The 19962-nt window shown below is 44.1% G+C and overlaps 1 protein-coding gene across 1 annotated transcript in view; it reads left to right on the top strand.

The window, feature by feature from the left end:
* Positions 1–3171: 3171 nt before the first annotated feature.
* The window catches only part of RORA (RAR related orphan receptor A), a 48948-nt gene continuing 32157 nt past the window's right edge, over positions 3172–19962 (top strand). Inside the window, exon 1 of the mRNA XM_004374786.2 lies at positions 3172–4123. The gene's annotated coding sequence lies outside the window, so the exon portion shown is untranslated. The remainder of the gene's footprint in view (positions 4124–19962) is intronic.

Genomic DNA, 19962 nt, shown 5'->3' with positions numbered 1-19962 from the left:
CAGAAATTTGCCTTTGCAGGTGTGGAGAGCCTGCTTGAATTACTTAGGGTGCATGAAAGAGCAAATTATTTAGGCAATAGAGCTGAAATGTGGGCAAATTAGAATTTTTCATAGCAAGATGGTTCATTGTTAAGCCAATTCATGATTTTCCGTGTGCCTCTTGCTTCAGATATCCCACTATACAATAAACCTCTTGGCTGTGATGAATATGTACGTGAGATCATTTAATCAATATACTTGTGAAGGTTGACGGTAGTGGTGTCTGACAGAGCTCATCCTTTGAGACGCTGGCTGAGTTAACACGTGCAGCGTATAGCTGGGCCAAGACTCATAATCTGTGTTAAAAGAAGAGTATTTTGAAAAGACACAACACTGTTAAAAGATGAAGAACTGCAAGGGATGGGAGGCAGAGGGCAGAGGGATTTTTCTCTTTTCCTCCCTAGATAGACTGAAAACTAAAGTTTGTAGAACTATACTACTTCCTTTTGAAAACTTCGCAAGGCATTGGCTACGTTTTTCTACATTTTTTTCCTCTCATAGACGCGTTTGAATTCTGTGAATTGATTTTAAAAAGTGCGGCAGGGGGAGATTTGTACATTGTTGGGTTAAACGGAGGCCTGAACAAGTGCCATGCAGCAGTCAGCCTGCAAACGTTTGCTTTCAGCGGTTGTCCACATGCGATCAGGTCACATCCGGCCGGCTTGCTCTTTGGGGCAGGGGGATTTTAGTCATTTCCAAAGACCACTTGCAGCTGGAATTGCCTTCTGAAGAGTGGCTTCGTCTGGCTGATCAGAATAGCTAAACCTTGCTTTGGAGGAACTTCCGGCGCCTTACCAAGAGGTTCCTCGTGAAGTGTGTGCTAAGTAATTCTGATGCTTCGGCCAGCACTGCTTCCAGGAACTAAGCACAAACACAGACACCGTGGAGGCAGATGTCTAGGTGAATGGCCTGCTGCCTGGATGTGTAGGTCGGTCGACAGTGAGCCTATTCGTACTAAGTGCTCTGGTCTCCATACATCTTTTGAGTGTTTTAGCTTGGGTACCCTCCAAATCTGAAAGACCCTGGAAACTGGTGCAAGACTTAAACCTAAGGGTTTGGGGGTCTGATTCATAGTGGCATCAAACTCTGGGTCTGTGCTACAACTACCCCATGACATGAGCCATTCAAGGGGGGATGTGCTGGGGTCAGGATGGAGCCCCCAGGGCCACCCCATCCTGAACAGACTCCTGTAGGCCAAGCCTCCGTAGCTAAACCTTGCAAGGTTTAGAGGAGCCAGGAGCAGGCATTTTGGCCAAAGCTTGTATCACCATCATTTCTGTTCTCATGGGTGGTCCACTAAGAGACAGTCAGACTGATAAGCAATAAATCCTCGTTGATTTGACCCAGATTCAGTGTTACTCAGCATTCCCAGTATGGCTTGCCCAGGCCCACCATATTTTTACAAAGGACCAAGTAGATATGCTTGATCTTTCTGTTGTTAAGACAGAATCCACACAACTCTTGAAAGGCCAGAGCTTAGTGTTAGTGTTGCTTTCATGACCTCAGGTAGTTTTGATGTTGACTGTTGGGCCTGACGAGGTTGGTCCGTCTCTCATTTCTGTGGTCCCACCTCCAGGTGAGGCAGAGGCAGGAGCAGCTCACTGTCGGTCGTATTTATTTCATATAAATTCTGTTGACTGAGGGGTCCGAGCACTTTGTTTTGCCTAATCATTCGATTCCTTAGGGGTCAGGGTGGGGGAGGCTGATTCTCACTCATGTGAGAAAATCCAGGCAACAACTCTCAGCTGACATTAAACACCAAAAACCCGCTGCCGTCGAGTCAGTTCCGACTCACAGCGACCCTATAGGACAGCATAGAACTGCCCCATAGAGTTTCCAAAGAGCGGCTGGTGGGTTAAAACTGCCGACTTTTTGGTTTAGCAGCTGAGCGCTTCACCACTGTGCCTCAAGGGCTCCTGATAATTGCCCTTCAGAATTTCTCTCCTCCCACGTGTACCGTGTAGCTGTTGTGAGTCCCTGAGAAACAGTGGACATAACACTATCCCTCTCTAGACTTGCAGGCCATCTGTGGCACAAAACTTTGCCTTGACTATATTAAAAATATGGAAGGTGCCGTCATTGTGAGGCGTTTAGATTTCATGAAGACTCTTCCTTGAAGAAATCAGGCTAGGCACTAATGGGGGAGGCCGACTTGCAAAGGACAGTTTTTGTTTAGTGCAACCTTAAGCACGTTAAGTTCCATCACTCAGAATATACATGTTCAACAGTGTGCAAAGACTCCATTGTTGAGATATTAGAAGGCTTCAGAACTATGGAAGTTGTATTGGATGTGAGATTTCAAACAATCTCTAAATCAGGACAAGCAAAGAAACCCCACATGTCAGCATTGAAAGGGATTGGAAAAGCCATTGATGGGAATTGCTTGCATTCCCTAAAAGTCACCTTTTACTAGCCCTCTTGAAAGGAAGTTACCGGGTACACATGGTTTATAGTGTGGTTAAATCTGGTCGTTTCATGCATGCTCTTTCTGTACTGAATTCAACATCCCATCAAATCCAAAGTAAGTGGTTGTGGGAATTATCCTAGGATATGGCATTACAATGGGAGAAAGGGTGGGCTGTGTGTGTATTTCAAGACTTTGAACCAGTTCGTTCCGGGTTTGAACTCCTGCTGAGAATTTGCATTTCTAACAAATTCCCAGGAAGTTATACATAAGAATCACCTGGGGATCCTGTTAAACTGTAGATCGATTCAGTATATCTAGGGTGGAAGTGCAAGTTCTCAAGGGGTTCAAAATGGAATGAACCAGTTCAAGCCCTGGTATGTCTATGTTACTTCCGGCATGAGACACATTCTTTGGATATAGTCATTTCTCTGTGCAAGGCGTGGGGCTGGGTAAAGGCTATATAAAAATGAAATAGACTTGGGCACTTCCAATTGTGTTTGTGTGTATAATTTAGTAGGTAATCTGACATTATACCTAGTAGTGAAAATCATGGACTAATAAATGTAGCGTAATGGAACGTTCCACATGAACTGGTCAACACTGTCATCCTGTCTGTGTAGCTCAGTGATGGTCTCTTCTTTATTTCACATACGTACAAATTCTACTTTATTGGTGACCCAAATCCAAGCACTTCGTTTTGCCTAATTGTTCTATTCCTTAGGTTTTTTTTTTTTTTTTTTTTTTTAATGCTTAATTACACTATTTCCAGTGCTGCTCAAGATGTGATATGTTTGCTGAGGAATGCGCTGTATCGTATTTGAGAACTTTGGTGTAATAGATATTAATTATTTGGTTAATCTTCCAGCATGAGACATCTTTAAGTAATCAGTTGGCAGAAACATGTGCATGCTGTACCAGGAAGTTGGTTTCCGACATCAATAACTCAGAAGCTACATGTCCAATTTGTCAGGATTCATCATGGTTAAATTCAGATAGGATGTTACATGTAGAGCTGAAAGGTTTTGATTGTACACAAATGGGCTAATTTTTAGCACGTGACAACGGCGTGATTTTTAACAAGAGATGAGTAAGGAATTCTTAACTTACAATCATATATCTCTTACGAACATTTTGAATTGAATTGGTTTCCTAAGTAGACCTGGCTTTTTGGAGTATATTTTTCTCTACCGGTCGAGCCACAATGCTCAGCCAAGACAGATTTATGACCTTTTAAAAGTAATGATGGAAAATGAGATTGGAGGAAACATTTTAGTATCTGCTTTGCTCTGAGGCCTGAACTGCGAACTCTCCAGTTCTTGAAGGCGTTGAAATGCTGATTCCAGCCTTCTTGTGGGTTCTTAAACACCTTCTCAGATGACCCATTTTAATAACCCGAAAGCCGTTATATAACGAGCAGCCATAATTTAGTCCAGAGCTCCAGGGGGCCCCTCACAGTTCAGCAATGAATAGTTAATGCAGTATAACGTTTAGCAGGTTATTAGTTTCCACCATACAAATGCTGATCAGGGAGCGCTTTTATAAGGTGTTGAAAAGAAAATGTAATTAACTGGTCGCGTGTTTTCTCTTGCAGCTCAAATTGAAATTATTCCATGCAAGATCTGTGGAGACAAATCATCAGGAATCCATTATGGTGTCATTACATGTGAGGGCTGCAAGGTAAGCCTTTTTAATCGTTGTTTCCGTTAGTGTTAGCAGGTAGCGTTGGGGCTTTTATTTTCTGCTTCGACTATTTCTAAAAATTCAACTCCTTGGTATTTTGAGTGATGAGAAATGACAGAACATGGTAAATATTACGATGTTAAATTGCAATTCAGGCAGTTGACATCGCCCCTCCAAAATGACAGGAGGCTACGGAAAGGTATTTGAGCATTGTTTGTTATTTGATTTTCACTTCAATCCCAGAATGGATTGACTTGATGATCTTAAAAAAAAAAAAAAAAAAACTTCTATGATATCCCTGTTTCAAGCTTTATAGGAAGGCATTTCCAGTAAATCTAATTGGAATGTGATTGGAAGTCTTCTTGTTGGCACACAGATGTTAACACATGTGACCAAATCATGAGGAGGCTGTTGGAAAGAAGCCAGGGATGATACTCAGTAAGCAAGGTACGCACGGGGTTACTTGTGCTTACTTACTAATCTGTAGTACACAGTTTCAAAGATGTGGTGAACCCCGTGTGAAATTGTGCACTACAGATTAGTGAGTGAACACCAGTAAGCTCGTGCGGACCTTGCTGACTGTTAAGCCCATGTGCACCTTGCTTACTGGTTAATCCACCCCTGGGAAGAACTGAGTTCTGACCTGGTTCCACCCCTTGTCCGTATTGTTTGGAACAGGTCTTAATCATTTAGTGAGTTGGTTTCTTAATCTAAAAAATGGGCATGAGACCTGTTCTTTTAGAAGCTTTTAGAACTATTCCAACAATCGAATGGAAAACTGTAAATCAAAGTCCTTATAAACTGGAAATTTATTATTATTATTGTTGTTGTTACTATTTTTATTACAACTGTCCTGATCTCGGAGAGTATGCACAGCACAAGTGTAATATGAGAATGGGAAATAGAGATGTTTATCCTGATAACTCAAGACCCTCCCCAAACCCAGATTGCCTATGTTATTCAGATTCCAGTTTATTAAGATTTAAATCCTCCTGCTTATATTGGAAGGGCCTTGAGACAGCTTAGAGGATAAAACAGTGAAAAATAAACAGGAGAGACGCTATCTAAACATGCAGGAAGCCTCTGAGACAGCCGATTGGTACAACCAGGTCTGCCTTCGCCCTAAGGCTTTTTGAGGCTAAAGCAGAAAATGAAATCCACAAATTTGGTTAGCTTTCCTTTAGTAAAATTAGAAAAAAATGACAATGCCATAAAATATAAAATCATCTACATATACAGCTAACAAACAGACATCAGGGACATCATGTAATTTCCTTCATTCTTCATTCACTGTTGATCATGGTAACGTTGGCTGCTTTGTATGTATACAAATGCTTAATGTTGATCCCATCTTGGTGAAGCTCTTCTATGGAGATTTTTGTACACCCACCAACTAACACAGTTAATCTAAAAAAAAAAAACAAAAAATCACCTGCCTTTTAGAAGTGAAGAGCTTGCTACTTAAAGGGAATTTTGAATTTTTCATTTCTATGATAATCCCTCCAGGGCTCACAGTTCTGGATTACCAAATGTAAATAGGAAGGGAAAAAGAAAAAAAAAAAAGTTCTGTCCTTTTGCTTCCTCAATCTGCCCTCCCTCAAAATAAGTAAAATGAAATAAGCTGCCTGGCCTCTGCCACCCCAGGATGTAAGGAGGAGAGGGCGCTGAATTTTAGAACTGGTTTGGCTGATGTAGCTGGGCAGGGAGGTGTGAGCCTCCATCGTCACCTTTGTGCTCCCATCTCCCAAAGCTGCGCCCTGACAGGAGATGGCAGCGGCTCCCTCCATGGAAGCAGGGCTCCCCGACGAGGAGTCCCATGCACAGCTGATGTCTGTGCATTGCACATCCCCTCGGTGTTTCCCTAAAGGCACCGGGGCCCAGGCAGCATCCTGGATACCAGTTCACTTCATGTCCCTTCATTCTGCTCAAGAGACTCATCACTGTCTCTGAGCCTCTCATGTGTGGTTTTATGTACAAACTGTAGTGAGTGTCTAGGAATTGAGTCTGGGGCAGGACCAGAGTGGGGATGGGGGCTTGTTGTTGTTAGGTTCCCTGGAGTCCATTCCAACTCCTAGCAACCCCTTGTGACAGAGTAGAACTGCCCCATAGGGTTTCTTAGTCTGTAATCTTTATTGGATCAGATCGCCAGGGCTTTTCTCCTGTGGGGCCACTGGGTGGGTTTGAACCACCGACCTATTGGTTAGCAGGTGAGCACTTAACCATTGTGCCACCAGGGCTCCTTGGGAGTGGGGGCTATTTCCTGTGAAATATTCACCAATCCAGAAGATTAATTAAGGACATGCTATGCAGTAAACCTGAATTGACTGGCTGAGTACCACTGTGTCTACACAGGCCATGTGTGCCCACCCTGCATGTTTATTTATGACAAGAGTAAAAGCAATAAGAAAAGAAGAGGCAGCCATTATTCCACAGCTGCCATGTTTCTAGATTCCCTTCCAGATCTTGTCCATTCACAGCCTCAATGACAAAGTGGTTTTCAGCCATCCATGGTCCAATGCTTCTGATCTACTGACTTCCTACAATGAAAGCCACAAAAACAAATAATTAAAACTTGGTTTTATTAGCATATTGGGCTTATGCCCAGCCAGGGACTTATACAATGTTATGTGTTCATATTTAATGCATATAGGATTTGCTCTGCATTATAATTTCTCTCTGCTATATCTAATATTTTTATTCCTAGTTATGGTGAAGTCAAAAACTTCTGTGTTTTGCCATCGATGTTGATCATTTATCATGTTCCAACCAGGTTAAAGTGGTTCTGCCATGACCGATTGTAAATTATTTATCTCTGTGATAGTATAATTCGATCTATGGACATTTTCTAATTAGATATATTAAGTAGATATTTAACAAGAGGAAAGAAAGTGATTCAGTCATTTTTGAACTAATCCTTTTGTGAACGTATCTCAAATTGCATTTTAAAGTCAGTGATCTGAAACCTTAAGAAACTAGGGGACCCATTTAATGGCTGAAATAACGATCTAATTCCCCATGTATCTCTTCAGGGAAGGTAGCGGACGAACAGCAAGCTTGGTAGATGTTTTGGTGGCTCCTTCTCTTGTTCCTGCATGTGCCCAGCTTTCCCGCTCCTCTTCTCCTTGCTGCCTAGAAACCGAAACCAAAACCAAATCAGCTGCTGTCAGGTTGATTCTGAGTCACGGCGACTCCACGGGCGTCAGAGTAGGGCTGTGCCGCATAGGGTCTTCAGTGGTTGGTTTTTGGCCTTGTTTCCCACGTGCCTGTGGGTGGGTTTGAACCACCATCCTTCGGTTAGTAGTTGTGTGTTTAACCATTTACGACACCCAGGGACTCATTGTGCTCCTTATAGAGAGGCAGTGTTGTGTCGGGATTAAGCTCCAACTCTGGAGCCAGCCCGCCCGGGTTTGATTCCCAGCTCTGCTTCTTACCAGCGTCCCCAACGTCTTTGTGCCTCAGGTTCCCCGTCTGTAAAAACGAGGATCGTAATTATAGCTACTTCATAGAGTCATCACATGCGTTCAGATGAAGCACTTTCAAGACTGTCTGGCTTGAAACAAGCATTCAGTAAATGCCGACTGTTGTTTTCATGATCGTTACTGGCCAGATTCCTTAGTGCCTTGATAATGCTGCGCTGTGCAGGCAGATATTATTTCCAGGACTTCTGTGGGCCCAGTCTTGATTTTTATGATCATTTGCCATTTGTTATGCAGAATCAATCAATAAAAACAAAAATATGAGACCCCTTGGGGCCAGGCACTGCGTAAGCCGTAAAGGACCCAAAGACATAAAGACCTGGTCCTTCCCTCAAACAGTTTATGGTCTAGTTATAGAGATGAGGCATACGTAGGAAGAACTAAATAACCATGCACAAGAAGTAAATAATAAGTCAAGACCACAGGCTGTGATGAGACGCAAGAAGACATTCCCGTAAGCAGCAGGAGCGAGGGCTTAGCGGAGAGCAATAACTGTACTCAGGTAACCTCGTGAGGTTTCAGGAGGAACCAACAGTGAGCTGGGAGACGGGGAGAAGGATTTGGACACAGCAGGATAGCTGGGAGGAAATTCTGGGCAGGGGAATCAGAGGAGTGGGGAATGGCAGAGGCAAAACCCAGGAATGGGAGAAGTCCTGGTTGTATTTAGATAGCTGCTGTCTAGTTGATCCCAACTCATGGTAAGATTACGTACAACAGAATGAGACACTGCCTGGTCCTCGGTCATCCGCATACTCGCTGGCATGTTTGAGTCCATCCTTGTGGCTACTGTGCCAATGCATCTCACTGAGGCTCTCTCTCGCCCTCACTGGCCCTCTCCTTCACCAAACGTGATGTCTGCTCCAGTGATTGATCCCTCCTGCTGAGGTGTCCAAAGCAAGTGTGTGAGACAGTGTTCTGTTGTGATCCATAAGGTTTTCATTGGCTAATTTTTAGAATTAGATTGCCAGGCCTTTCTTCCTGGTCTGACTTAGTCTGGAAACTCTGCTAAAACCTGGCTCCCGTGGTGACCCTGCCTGGTATTTGAAATACCAGCGACATAGCTTCCAGCATGGTAGCAACAAGCAAGCCACCACAGTACAACAAAGTGACAGATGAGTGGTTGTGGTTGTATTTAGGGGACAGTATATAACCCAGAAGTAGCCCTGGTGGTTCAGTGGTTCAGTGCTTATTGCTAACCGATAGGTCGGTGGTTTGCACCCACCAGCCGCTCCGTGGAAGAAAGATGTGGCAGTCTGCTTCTGTAAGGATTACAGCCTTCGAAACTACTCTGTCCTGTGGGGTCACTATAGGGTTGCTACGTGTCAAAATTGACTCAACAGCAACAGACTGTTGTTGTTATATAACCCAGTTTGATTGGAGCAAATGATCATTGTCGGTGGATAATGAAAGATAAAGGTAGACAAGTATCGCACCCCAGGTTCTTTTAAGGTTATGCCACGGTTTTTATTATAAAGGTATTTTACTTGTTGTTTTGAAAGAATGAAGAAACCTTTCACTGGGACTGCTGAAGCCCTGGATACTGCGCTTCAGAGGAGCTCATGTTGAAATCTAGGCCTATAAGGGCTTAGTCCTGTCTGTAGAGACTCGTCTGAGCTCTTGGAATGGAATTCAGGCCCAGCCCTGGGTGAAAACTCTGAGATGATAGAGTGAGCTAGGCAGGCCTGCAGGGAGGAGGGGCAGGTCCTGGAACATGTGGGTAAAGGAAAAAGCCAGAAATGAAACTCGAGGCTGTAAATGTGAGAGTTTAGGTTCATCAGCAAAGTAAATTAAAAACTGAAGTATTTTAAAAAAATGATCACTGGTCAAGGTTGTCTTTTAAAAATGGTCCCATTTCTCCATTAGCTTCAGTTTCTAGCTTCTTTGTAAGATGATGAAAAAGAAAAAAAACTTCACTTTGTGGCTCTGCTGTTTCAGCTACTGGTTTTTTCGATGAAAATGTACAGTCAAGTATTGGGGATAGTGAGCGGGTTTCCGATTACATGTGGGACTCGTTGTCCTTGATAAAGAATAAAGTAGCATTTATTGGTCAAATATTGACTCAGAACTTCATACATTTAAGATGATGTCCTATGCAAAGCTTCCTCTTCCACCCAGGAAAGGGAGGATGTGGAATAGTTGCTTTGCATTAATCCACCCACCCGTTGCCGTTGAGTCGATTCTGACTCATAGCAACCCTCTAAGAAAGGGCAGAACTGCTCCACAGGGTTTCCAAGGAGCAGCTGGTGGATTCGAACTGCCAACTTTTTGGTTAGCAGCTGGGCTCTTAACCACGGCGCCACCAGGGCTCCTTCCTTGCATTAGCAAATATATTCTTTTAAATTAAAAATCGAAAGTCTTTTCAAAGACGTCTGCAGTGTGTAATTGGTACTTTTTCCTCCCCCCTGAAAAGAGATAAGTGAAGCAGTTTCTGGAGATTTTATTTATTAGCATGAAAATAAATTTCCCACACATGTTCCTTTCAGGCCCAAATTGTCTTTAAGGGGATTCTAATGTTTTTATTTCGGTTGTGAAACGTCACTAGCCCTGGACCAATGGTGTCCGCTTTTCAGCATTGATACATTCATGCTTGATCTTTTTATTTTAATGCTTTATAACACCTAGCCCCAGCATTGGAGACAGCTGTTAAAAAGGAAAATTCAGCTTGGGGCCGGACCAGCTGTTCCTTGGTCCTTGTGACATCAGAGCTTCGGTTCTGTGATGCGTAGGTGATAAGCAAAACTCTTGGGTTAGCTACACCTTCCAGTCCTGTGATGAGACGCACAACTGGTGAGGGGCCCGTTACACCCCAGGATGCGTCAAGATGATTCGGATTTTTTTGCAGTTTCGGCTGTTCGGTTTTGTTCTCTATCATGTTTTAGTAACTGCTGTCCTTCCTCGGCTCAGTCATCAAAGTAAATTAAAAATGAAGTGTTTAAAGCAGATGATCATCGGTTGGGGTTGTCTTTTGAAAAACGCTGTCCTTCCTCGATGCTGGGCTGGTGGCCAGGTCTCGGACGGGGCTCTGTCAGGCCTCTAGCACAGTGACCAGCCAGGGAAGGTGCCCGCTGCTTGTTTGCCAGCGCCCGTCGCTGGTTCTGGTCACGTGGGTCGGATCAGAGAATGGCAGATTGCAGTCAGAAGCAGACATCTACACTTGGCGAATATGGCTCATGGGGTCAGCTTTAATCAGAGATCGTTTGCGCAGACAGTTCTGCAGGGAGGCCGGCCAGCATCTCACTTTTGCCAGTGAAGCTGCCCGTTCTTTTCTCAAGAACAGCGTGTTTCCGGTTTGCTTCCTTCGGGACTGCTGTCCCTGCCCCGCCCCTTTTAATGTCATCATTTCCTCTGCCTCTTCCCCTCCCTGATAGAATGTACCCTCCTTCCCCCTCAATACAATTAAGCTGACAGTTGACCTCTTTTCTCCCCTTATCCAGATACTTAACTTTCTGCCCACATCTGTCCAAAGAGATTTTCTTCTGTGCACCCCTGTGCTTCTGAGCATTCTCAGCAGAAAGTTCCCAAGATAAGTAAGACTGCATCGTAGGACATCCTTTTCCTATTGGGTGGCCTGCTCTTCTCAGCCTTAGAAATGGGGTATGAGGGAGACATACACCCCCCAACAGTCCCCAAGTCCCACATTTTCAGCTGTATCAGAAAGTACAGTCGTCTGGGCTGGCAATTGCGCGCTCACAATAAATCACGGAGGTCTGGATAAAGCGTGGTTGTCAAAATCAAGTGCGTAGCCATTCCAAAGCGTCTGCCATTAGAATTCAGCAAGGCAGCTGTCAGCTGTTTTCCTGTAATTAAACAGCCAATGAGCAGCTAATTAAGACATATGTGTACACAGAAGTGGAAGTGGTATGTTAATGAACTGTAGGAATCAATTCATTAAGTGAAAATTGTCAAAAGACCAAACATCAGATCAGCATTTCAGCCTGTGCTTCAGTGAGAAGGAGCCCCAGGCAGGCGGGGCCCCCTAGGAGCACCACCCCTGAGCATCGTCCTCCCACACCCCTGCTCAGCAGCCAGCCAGCCCACACTCATGGGCGAAACCATTAATAACCCCAACAGGACGTGCCAGGTATATTTTACAGCTTTTTATTGAGTAGACCTAGCCAATGAAAGTGGTTTCGTAGGTACAGGGAAACCTGGTGTTGGCACAGCATAGAATGACAACGAGCGTTCTGTGGAACGGTGACTACAGAACTGCAAAGGGTTTTCTTGCTTATTTTTTGTTTTGCTTTTTCTTGTATGTGTTTTGTTATTTATCTGTTTGATCCACCCTACATGGTTGTCTGAAAAACTTTTTTTGGTCATGCATTGGGAAGTCTACGGCCTTTGGAATACCCATTGTTGGGTGCCCCTGCATCGATTCCAACTCACAGTGACCCTATAGGACAGAGGCCCCATAGGGTTTCCTAGGCTGTGATCTATACAGGAGCGGATCGCCAGGTCTTTCTGTTGCGGAGCGGCTGGTGTTTTTCAAACCGCCTACCTTTCAGTTAGCGGCCGACTGCTTAACCATTGCCTCACCAGGGCTCCTTTTGGAATACTGAAGATTTGGGAATTCAGATCCTGACTCATCTGCTTACCTGCTGTGTGACTTTGAACACTCGGCTTCACCTCACTGCCCTTTAGTTTCCTCATTTATAAAACAGATATTAAAATATCTACTTTGTAGAGTGGTTGTGAATTTCAAACCAATAATGTTTGCAGCGTGCCCTGCGCGGTGGCTGGGATAGAATGGGTTCTCAGTATGAGTGTCACCAGGGTATTGTTTGTTTAATTTTTATTGTGCTTTAGGTGAGAGTTGACAGAGCAAACGGATTTTCCATTCAGTTGTTTTACATCAAGTGTCCCACGACATCCGCCACACTCCCCACGCTGTGCTAGCATCTCCCCGTTTCCTTTTTGTTCAGATTTTCTACCCCTTCCTGTTGTCTCATCTTTGCTTTTGGGCAAGTGTTGCTGCTTGGATCTCGTGTAAGTGGTGGTTCTAAGGAGCACATTCTTCTCGGGTGTGACTGGTTAGGGGCCTGTCTGTGGCTTGGCCGAAAGGTGGAGTCTTCACCAGGGTTTTTTTCCAGCATCGTTTGTTTCCTGTGGTCATTCATTCAGCAAGTATTTGCTGACTCCTCTGAGTGCTGGGTTAGCTACTGGAAACAAAGACACCACGGAGGTAAAGAGAGAGTCACAGTGACGAGGGAGATGCTAAAAACAAATAGAGATTAAATATAAAAGTGTGCCGCGTCCACAGCCGTGCAGTCGTAATACAGCAAGGTAACGGCCATGAGAAGGAAACTTAATACAGGGCTTTCAGGGGCACAGGAGTCCCTGGGGTGCACACTCAGCTGCTAACCCAAAGATTAGCAATTTGAGTCCACCCTGAGGCTCCTCAGAAGCAAGGCCTGGCAACCTACTTCCAAAAAACTCAGCCACTGAAAACCCTGTGGGGCACAGTTCTACTCTGACACAAACGGGCTCACCATGAGTTGAAGGCAATTCAACAGCAACTGGTTAGTTAAGGGTGTACGTGGGAGGGCTTCCTCCCCCAGCCTGGGAGGGGCATGGTCAGGGAAGCTTCCCAGACGTGTAGACAGTAAACAAAACAATGAAGCCAGCCCGCTTTGTAGAGGTGGCCAATTTCTGTGATGTGAATTCTCCCACCACATGGCCAGTTTCAAGTATTACCATCATTCAGATGTGATCGATGTAAATAACCTCCAGAACACAGATAATAGTAAAATAATAATAAAAATAATGACATAATAGTTCCGGTAAAGGACTTGGTGAGTTTTAAATATTTATTATCTTTGCTTCTAACCTAATTTATTTAATTGTAAGTTTATGCAAGTTGATTTTTAATAACAACAATGCTTAACAATCAGCTGACGAAATTCCTGAAATTTTTAGCAGTCAGTTATTGCAAGCCAGTGCAAGCCTTCTGCATACCATTGCCTCAGCCCTGGTCCCAGGGAGCTCCAATCTAGTGGGGTCGATGAGCAATTTCACAGGTTAAAAAAAAAAAAGTATTAGGCAATAGAATTTTCCAGAAGAAGGAGGGCACAGATCAGAAATAAAACTCGATGAACGTTGCTTTGAAATAAGGGAGGAGACACTGGAGAGGGGTTTCCTTTGGGTCAGTGGGGACGTGAGACAGGTGGATATGCAAGGAATCTGCGGGTCAGGAAATCGAAACCGCGTGACGTCAGGTCAGGTTTTGTTAGTTTGATCCTTAAGTACAAGAGCATTGGACTGAAAATCAGGACGGTGGAGTTTGAGCCCCAGCACTCACCATACCAACCATGGAACCTTGAACAAGTCACTTAACATCCTGAACTTCATTTTTGTTAGCCGCGATGTCGGGAAACGAGAGTAGATCAACAAGAGGAAGCCAGCAGAGTCTTAAGGGAATTTTGTTCAAATATTAAACACGTCAAATTGGTATTGTTTTTCTCTTTTGGCCCACAAAAATGGCAATTTCATATTGTTCCAACTAATATATATGCCTAGGCCACATTCCCAAAGGTTGCTATTCAATAGCTCGGAGGTATATATAAAAAAACCACACCAAACCTCTTGCTGTCAAGTCAATTCTGACTCATAGCGACTCTAAAAGCTCCACGGGGTGATTCTGATACGCTGTTTGTTTGAGACCTCGTGGGCCTGATGATCTCTCAACTTCTCCAAGCTTTGCTGGTCTGTGCGTGTATTATTTCTAATGAACTCTTCGCAATAACTGCATGTTAGTATGCTGCCACTAGGTGGTGGTAGTGGGCCACAGTCACACAGTGTATCCTGCCCGGAAATTCATCATGGTGGCTCTGTGCTCAAGCCCACCATGTTTATAATTACATGTCTCCGTGTATTTTGACACCTATAACGAGTGAACTTTTACAGAAGCCAAAGAAGTAATTCATTAGCTCATCTTTCAGAAATAATAACACTCCAAAATTACGTACTTAATGTCTTTTTTGGCTAACTCACAGGCTCAACACTTTCTCTCTTCTCTGTACACACCTCCTCCATTCCACCCAAGACTCCACGCACTGACTGGTGCTGCCCTGCTCTCTCTGTGGCCTCGCACTTCCGGTCCCTGAGAGCTTGTCTCTCAGCTCAGTTCTCGGTGGGACCTTCTCTAGCATGGCTTCCCAGTTAGTCAAGGTCCCGTCTCCGCACTCAATGAGCAAGCTTCCTTCCAGGTTTCCACATCTCTCCCTCTTCCTTCTTTCTCTTCTAATCCCCATCCTTCACATGTGTCCTTTAGCTTTTAATATTTTATCCCTGGGACTTCCAAATGCTTAAACCTTTGAGGAATCACAAGGAATCCTAAAAAGAAGGGTTTGAAAAAAAGGGGGGGGAAGGCCAAGTCCTCATCCTGTTCCAACTGCAAAGCTCAGGGTTTGTGAGTCACAGAGCCCTCACCCTTGCCCTCCCTTTATCTCTCTCACCGTAGAACCCTGCTTGACCCCTCCTGTCTGTTACTGGATAGCTTTCCTTGTGGGCATGACTCTGCTGACTTAGCGCAAGAGAAAGAGCCCTTCTCAAGTTCTTAGCTACGCCACTCCCAGAACTTTTTAGCAGGCTTTTGCTCAGTTGGGAGCCCTGGTGGCACAGTGGTTAAGGGCTATGGCTGCTAACCAAAAGGTCAGCAGTTCGAATCCACCAGCCGCTTCTTGGAAACCCTCTGGGGCAGTTCTGCTCTGTCCTATGGGGTCACTGTGAGTCGCGATCGACTCAACAGCAATGGATTTGAGTTTTTGATTGCTCAGTTGACTCAGTGGAGGCAAAAATGGTGTGGGAGAGAGTAAGCAGTGCCTACTCTCTTGCTTCCCCCAAACACTCCAAAGCTCAGACATCTAAATTAGTGTGCCCATAACCAACGCATTGCTGTCGAGGCGATTCTCACTCATAGCAACCCTATAGGACAGAGTAGAACTGCCATACAGGTTTTGCAAGACTGTAAATCTTTATGAAAGCAGACTGCCGTATCTTTCTCCCTCCGGAGCAGATGGTGGGTTTGATCCACTGACCTTTCAGTTAGCAGCCAAGTGCTTAACCACTGCACTACCAGGGCTCCTTAGATTAGTATAGTCTTCTTCAAAGCAGGTATCTTGGAAGCGAGCCATCAGCTCCAGCCACGGTGCCGTGAACTCAGAGCACGTGTGGAATGCCTCTTGTGGGTTTGCTTTTACAGTTTATGGCGTCATCACTCAGACACCTTCCATGACAGTGATGCTGTGTCCTTGAAGTGAAAAATGAGCCGGTCATTTAGAAATAAGTATGGCGAACCAAAGTGGACATAATACTTCTGGTCAGAAATGAAGGAAAATTATGAAATCGTGAGACTGGTTTTGTCCTGTGACTCCTAACCTGGTTCAGGAGGCAGGCGTGGCAGACGTCTGGGCAGTGGCGATGTGGGTCAGCTAACGGGTTAATATCAAGGCAAACACCAGCCAGCAGCAGAGTAGATCAGTTTTGTCACTGTCCTCTACAGGCCTTGTGTCTGTACATTGATGGTTGCCCTCTCACCTTGCAAACAGCCAAAGCAGAGACCTTTCGACATGCAAGGAAGTGAAAACCCAGAGGGGTAAGTGTGCGGGCTTGGGAATTATACTACGTGAGTTCGTATCCTGGCTTCACCCCATGCTGGAGGTGGGGCTCCAAGCAAGCCCGTGTGCCTCACTAGCCTTAGTTTCCTCAGCTTTAACAGGAGGACAGTGACAGTACCTCCCTCATATGGCTGTTGTCAAGATCAAATGACGTGATTTCCATAAAGCCCATGGTGCCTAGCACATCGCAAGCACTCGTTGAGATTCATGTGTTGTCATCATCATTACCATTATGCCCTCGTGGAGTTCCCTTGTGGCAGAGCAACCTAGTGGTTAGTTATGGCCTCTGTGCTAACAGTCTGGAACTTTCTTGGTGGTGGTTTGATGTTCACTTGAGTTTAATAAGTGGAAACTAAAAAGCGGCATCCTAATTTTTGTTTTTAATCGTGCTTTAAGTGAAAGTTAACAGTTCAAGTCAGTTTCTCATACAAAAATTGATACACACATTGCTATGTGACCCTAGTTGCTCTCCCTATACTGTGACAGCACACTCCTTTCCACCCCGGATTTCCTGTGTCCATTCAACCAGCTCCCATCCCTTTATGCCTTCTCATCTCGCCTGTGGACAGGCACTGCCCATTTAGTCTCATGTATCTACTTGAGCTAAGAAGCACTCTCTTCACGAGTATTATTTTATATCCCATAGTCCAGTCTAACCTATGTTTGAAGAGTTGGCTTAAGGAATGGTTTCAATTCTGGGCTGACAGAGTCCGGGGGCCATGTCTTCTGGGTTCCCTCAAGTCTCAGACCATTAAGTCTAGTCTTTTTACTAGAATTTGAATTCTGCAGCCCACTTTTTTCCTGCTCCATCAGGGACTTCCTATTTATTCTCTGTCAGGGTGGTCATTGGTGGTAGCTGGACACCATCTAATTCTTCTGATCTCAGGCTGATAGAGTCTCTGGTTTATGTGGCCCTTTCTGTCTCCTGGGCTAATACTTTGCTTGTGTCTTTGGTGTTCTTCATTCTCCTTTGCTCCAGGTGGGTTGGGACCAATTGATGCGTCTTAGATGGCTGCTCACTAGCTTTTAAGACCCCAGATACCACTCACCAAAATGGAATGCAGAACATTTTCTTAATAAACTTTGTTACACCAGTTGACCTAGCTGTCCCCTGAAACCATGGTCCCCGGACCCCCGCCCCTGCTACTTTGTCCCTCGAAGTGTTTGGTTGTATTCAGGAAACTTCTTAGCTTTTGGTTTAGTCCAGTTGTGCTGACTTCCCCTGTATTGTGTGTTGTCCTTCCCTTCACCTAACATAATTCTTATCTACTATCTAGTTAGTGAATACCCCTCTCCCTCCGTCTCCACCCTCGTAACCATCAAAGAATGTTTTCTTCTGTGTTTAAACTCAAAAGCAGCATCCTTCTCATTAACAACCCAACCATCATTCAATGTGTTGAGTTTTTGGTTTCAGATTTTTTAAAGAAAAATCCTCTTCTCAGAAGAAATACAAAAGGTGGAAAAGAATCCAGAAGGAAGAGTGACAGAGGCTGTGATTTGATCTGCAGAAGAGCTGTCTGGGAGATGGCTTAGGAGCCCCCAAGTAGTGTATGTGGCTCCATTTAAGGAAAGAAAGAGACTGTTCAGAAATTTTCCGTGTTCAGCGACCTTAGAACAAAATAGAATTGGCTTAATGTGAAGCAAGCAAAATTCAAGGTCAACTAAAGCAAAAGCAAATAAATTCCTGACCCCAGGCACCTCTATACGCGGGCAGTGATAATAAGCACAGAGGGAAAGAGTGGTGGTAGCTTCTCAAGAAAGAGATTAACACCTTTTGGCTTGCACAGACATCATGTGTTAAGTAAATACCTAGACAGGGGAGCACTTGGTGTCTCTGAGGATTATCGGCCTCTGATACCATTTATATTTTCTTGACTTCTCTCTACGAAGCCCCAAAGAAAGCTCTACTTCTTTTTTACTTCCTTTTCAAAGGAGGAAAAAACAAATAGGTAAACGAACAGAAAACACTGGTTTAGATATTTTGGGAAGAGAGAGAGAGCTTCACAGAGGAAGCAACACTTGACGTTGGGTAGATTTAAAGTGCAGTGGAGGCAGCCTGAGACCCTGCGCCCCGAGCCTTCTTGCCCATGGTGAGGTTAGCAAGCAACCTGGCAGAGAGAGAGCTCAGCGCCCTGCCACTGAGAACTAAGGTCACGTACATCAACTTGGTCCACAAAGGCCCCGGTCATCCCAAGGAAGACAAATGCTCTAGATTGTTCTTCCCTTGTAATTCGCATACCTTTCCGCCTGCATATTGTTCTGCACTGTAGAAAAATCAGAAAGCACAGAAAAACAAAAGGAAAATTAAAATCTCCCGTGGTGCAACCAGCCAGAGCCATTTAGGGGTATGACTTCCAACTTTCTTCTACATTAAATTTTTTTTTTCAAGAATTGAATTGTATTTAGTTTTTTAGCATGCTTTTCTTACTGAAATTACTGATATTTTTATCCCCTTTCTAGATGAATGATTGTATTTCTGAAATACCCTTTTTAATGGTTGCCTAAAAGTCCATTGTATGTGTATACACTGTGACTCTACCAATTCACTAGTGTTAGACATCTAGGATCCTTTTCAAAGTTTTAATATTATAAGTAGTGCTATGATGAACATACTTGTAGTTAAGGATTGAGTCTAGTTAAGTATTTGTACCGTTCCTAATATTTCAGATCTATTCCCTCAAGAATAACTGCTGGCTCAAGGGATCACAACTGCCAGATTGGCCTCCAGACATATCTTCGGGTGGGAGTACCCTCATCTGTTTTCCCACCACTCTGTCAGTTCTTCTGGATTTACCTCTCCCCTCTCCATTCCTGTCCCTCTTTGTTAGGATCATCTATCTTTGCCCTTTAAGATTTGAAGAAGATAAAAACCAAAACCACACCCGTTGCTGTCAAGTCGATTCTGACTCAGGGACCCTAAAGGACAAAGTAGAACTGCCCTATAGGGTTTCCAAGGAGCATCTGGTGGCTTCAAACTGCCGACCCTTTGGTTAGCAGCCATAGCTCTTAACCACTTTAGTACTCATTTATCCCCTTCATGGCTCAGCTTCAGAACTCTGACTACATTATTTTCCTCTGTGTATATCCCTAGCTTACAAAACCCCCGAGAGACAAACCAACAATAAAAAGATAACTAGGAACCCCCTGTGTGCTTGGAAATTTTAAAATATGCTTCTAAATAACTTATGGGTTAAAGAAGAAATCATATTGAAAATTAGAATATATTTTCAGCTGAATGGTACTGAAAATACTATGTAGCAAGACTTGAGGGTTGCTGCTAAAACATAACTAAAAGGATAAGTTACGAATACGTAAAGCGCTATTGAAGAAGAAGAAGGTAGGAGGACTCACACTGCCTGACCTCAGAACCTACTAGACAGCTACGGTAGTCAAAACAGCCTGCTACTGGTACAACAACAGATACATCGACCAATGGAACAGAATTGAGAACCCAGATGTAAATCCATCCACCTGCGATCACCTAATCTTTGACACGGGCCCGAAGTCCGTCAGATAGGGAAAAGACAGTCTTTTTAACAAATGGTGCTGGCAAAACTGGATGTTCATCTGCAAAAAATGAAACAGGACCCATACCTCACACCATATACAAAAACTAATTCAAAATGCATCAAGACCTAAATATAAAGCCAAAAACTATAAAGTTCATAAAAGAAAAAATAGGATCAATGCTAGAGGCCCTAATTCACAGCATTAACAGGATACAAACCATAACCAACAACACACAAAC

This window comes from Trichechus manatus, unplaced genomic scaffold (genome assembly GCF_000243295.1).
Source record: "Trichechus manatus latirostris isolate Lorelei unplaced genomic scaffold, TriManLat1.0 scaffold00030, whole genome shotgun sequence".
NCBI classification, from domain to species: domain Eukaryota; kingdom Metazoa; phylum Chordata; class Mammalia; order Sirenia; family Trichechidae; genus Trichechus; species Trichechus manatus.
This window is presented reverse-complemented; position numbering and strand designations above follow the sequence as displayed.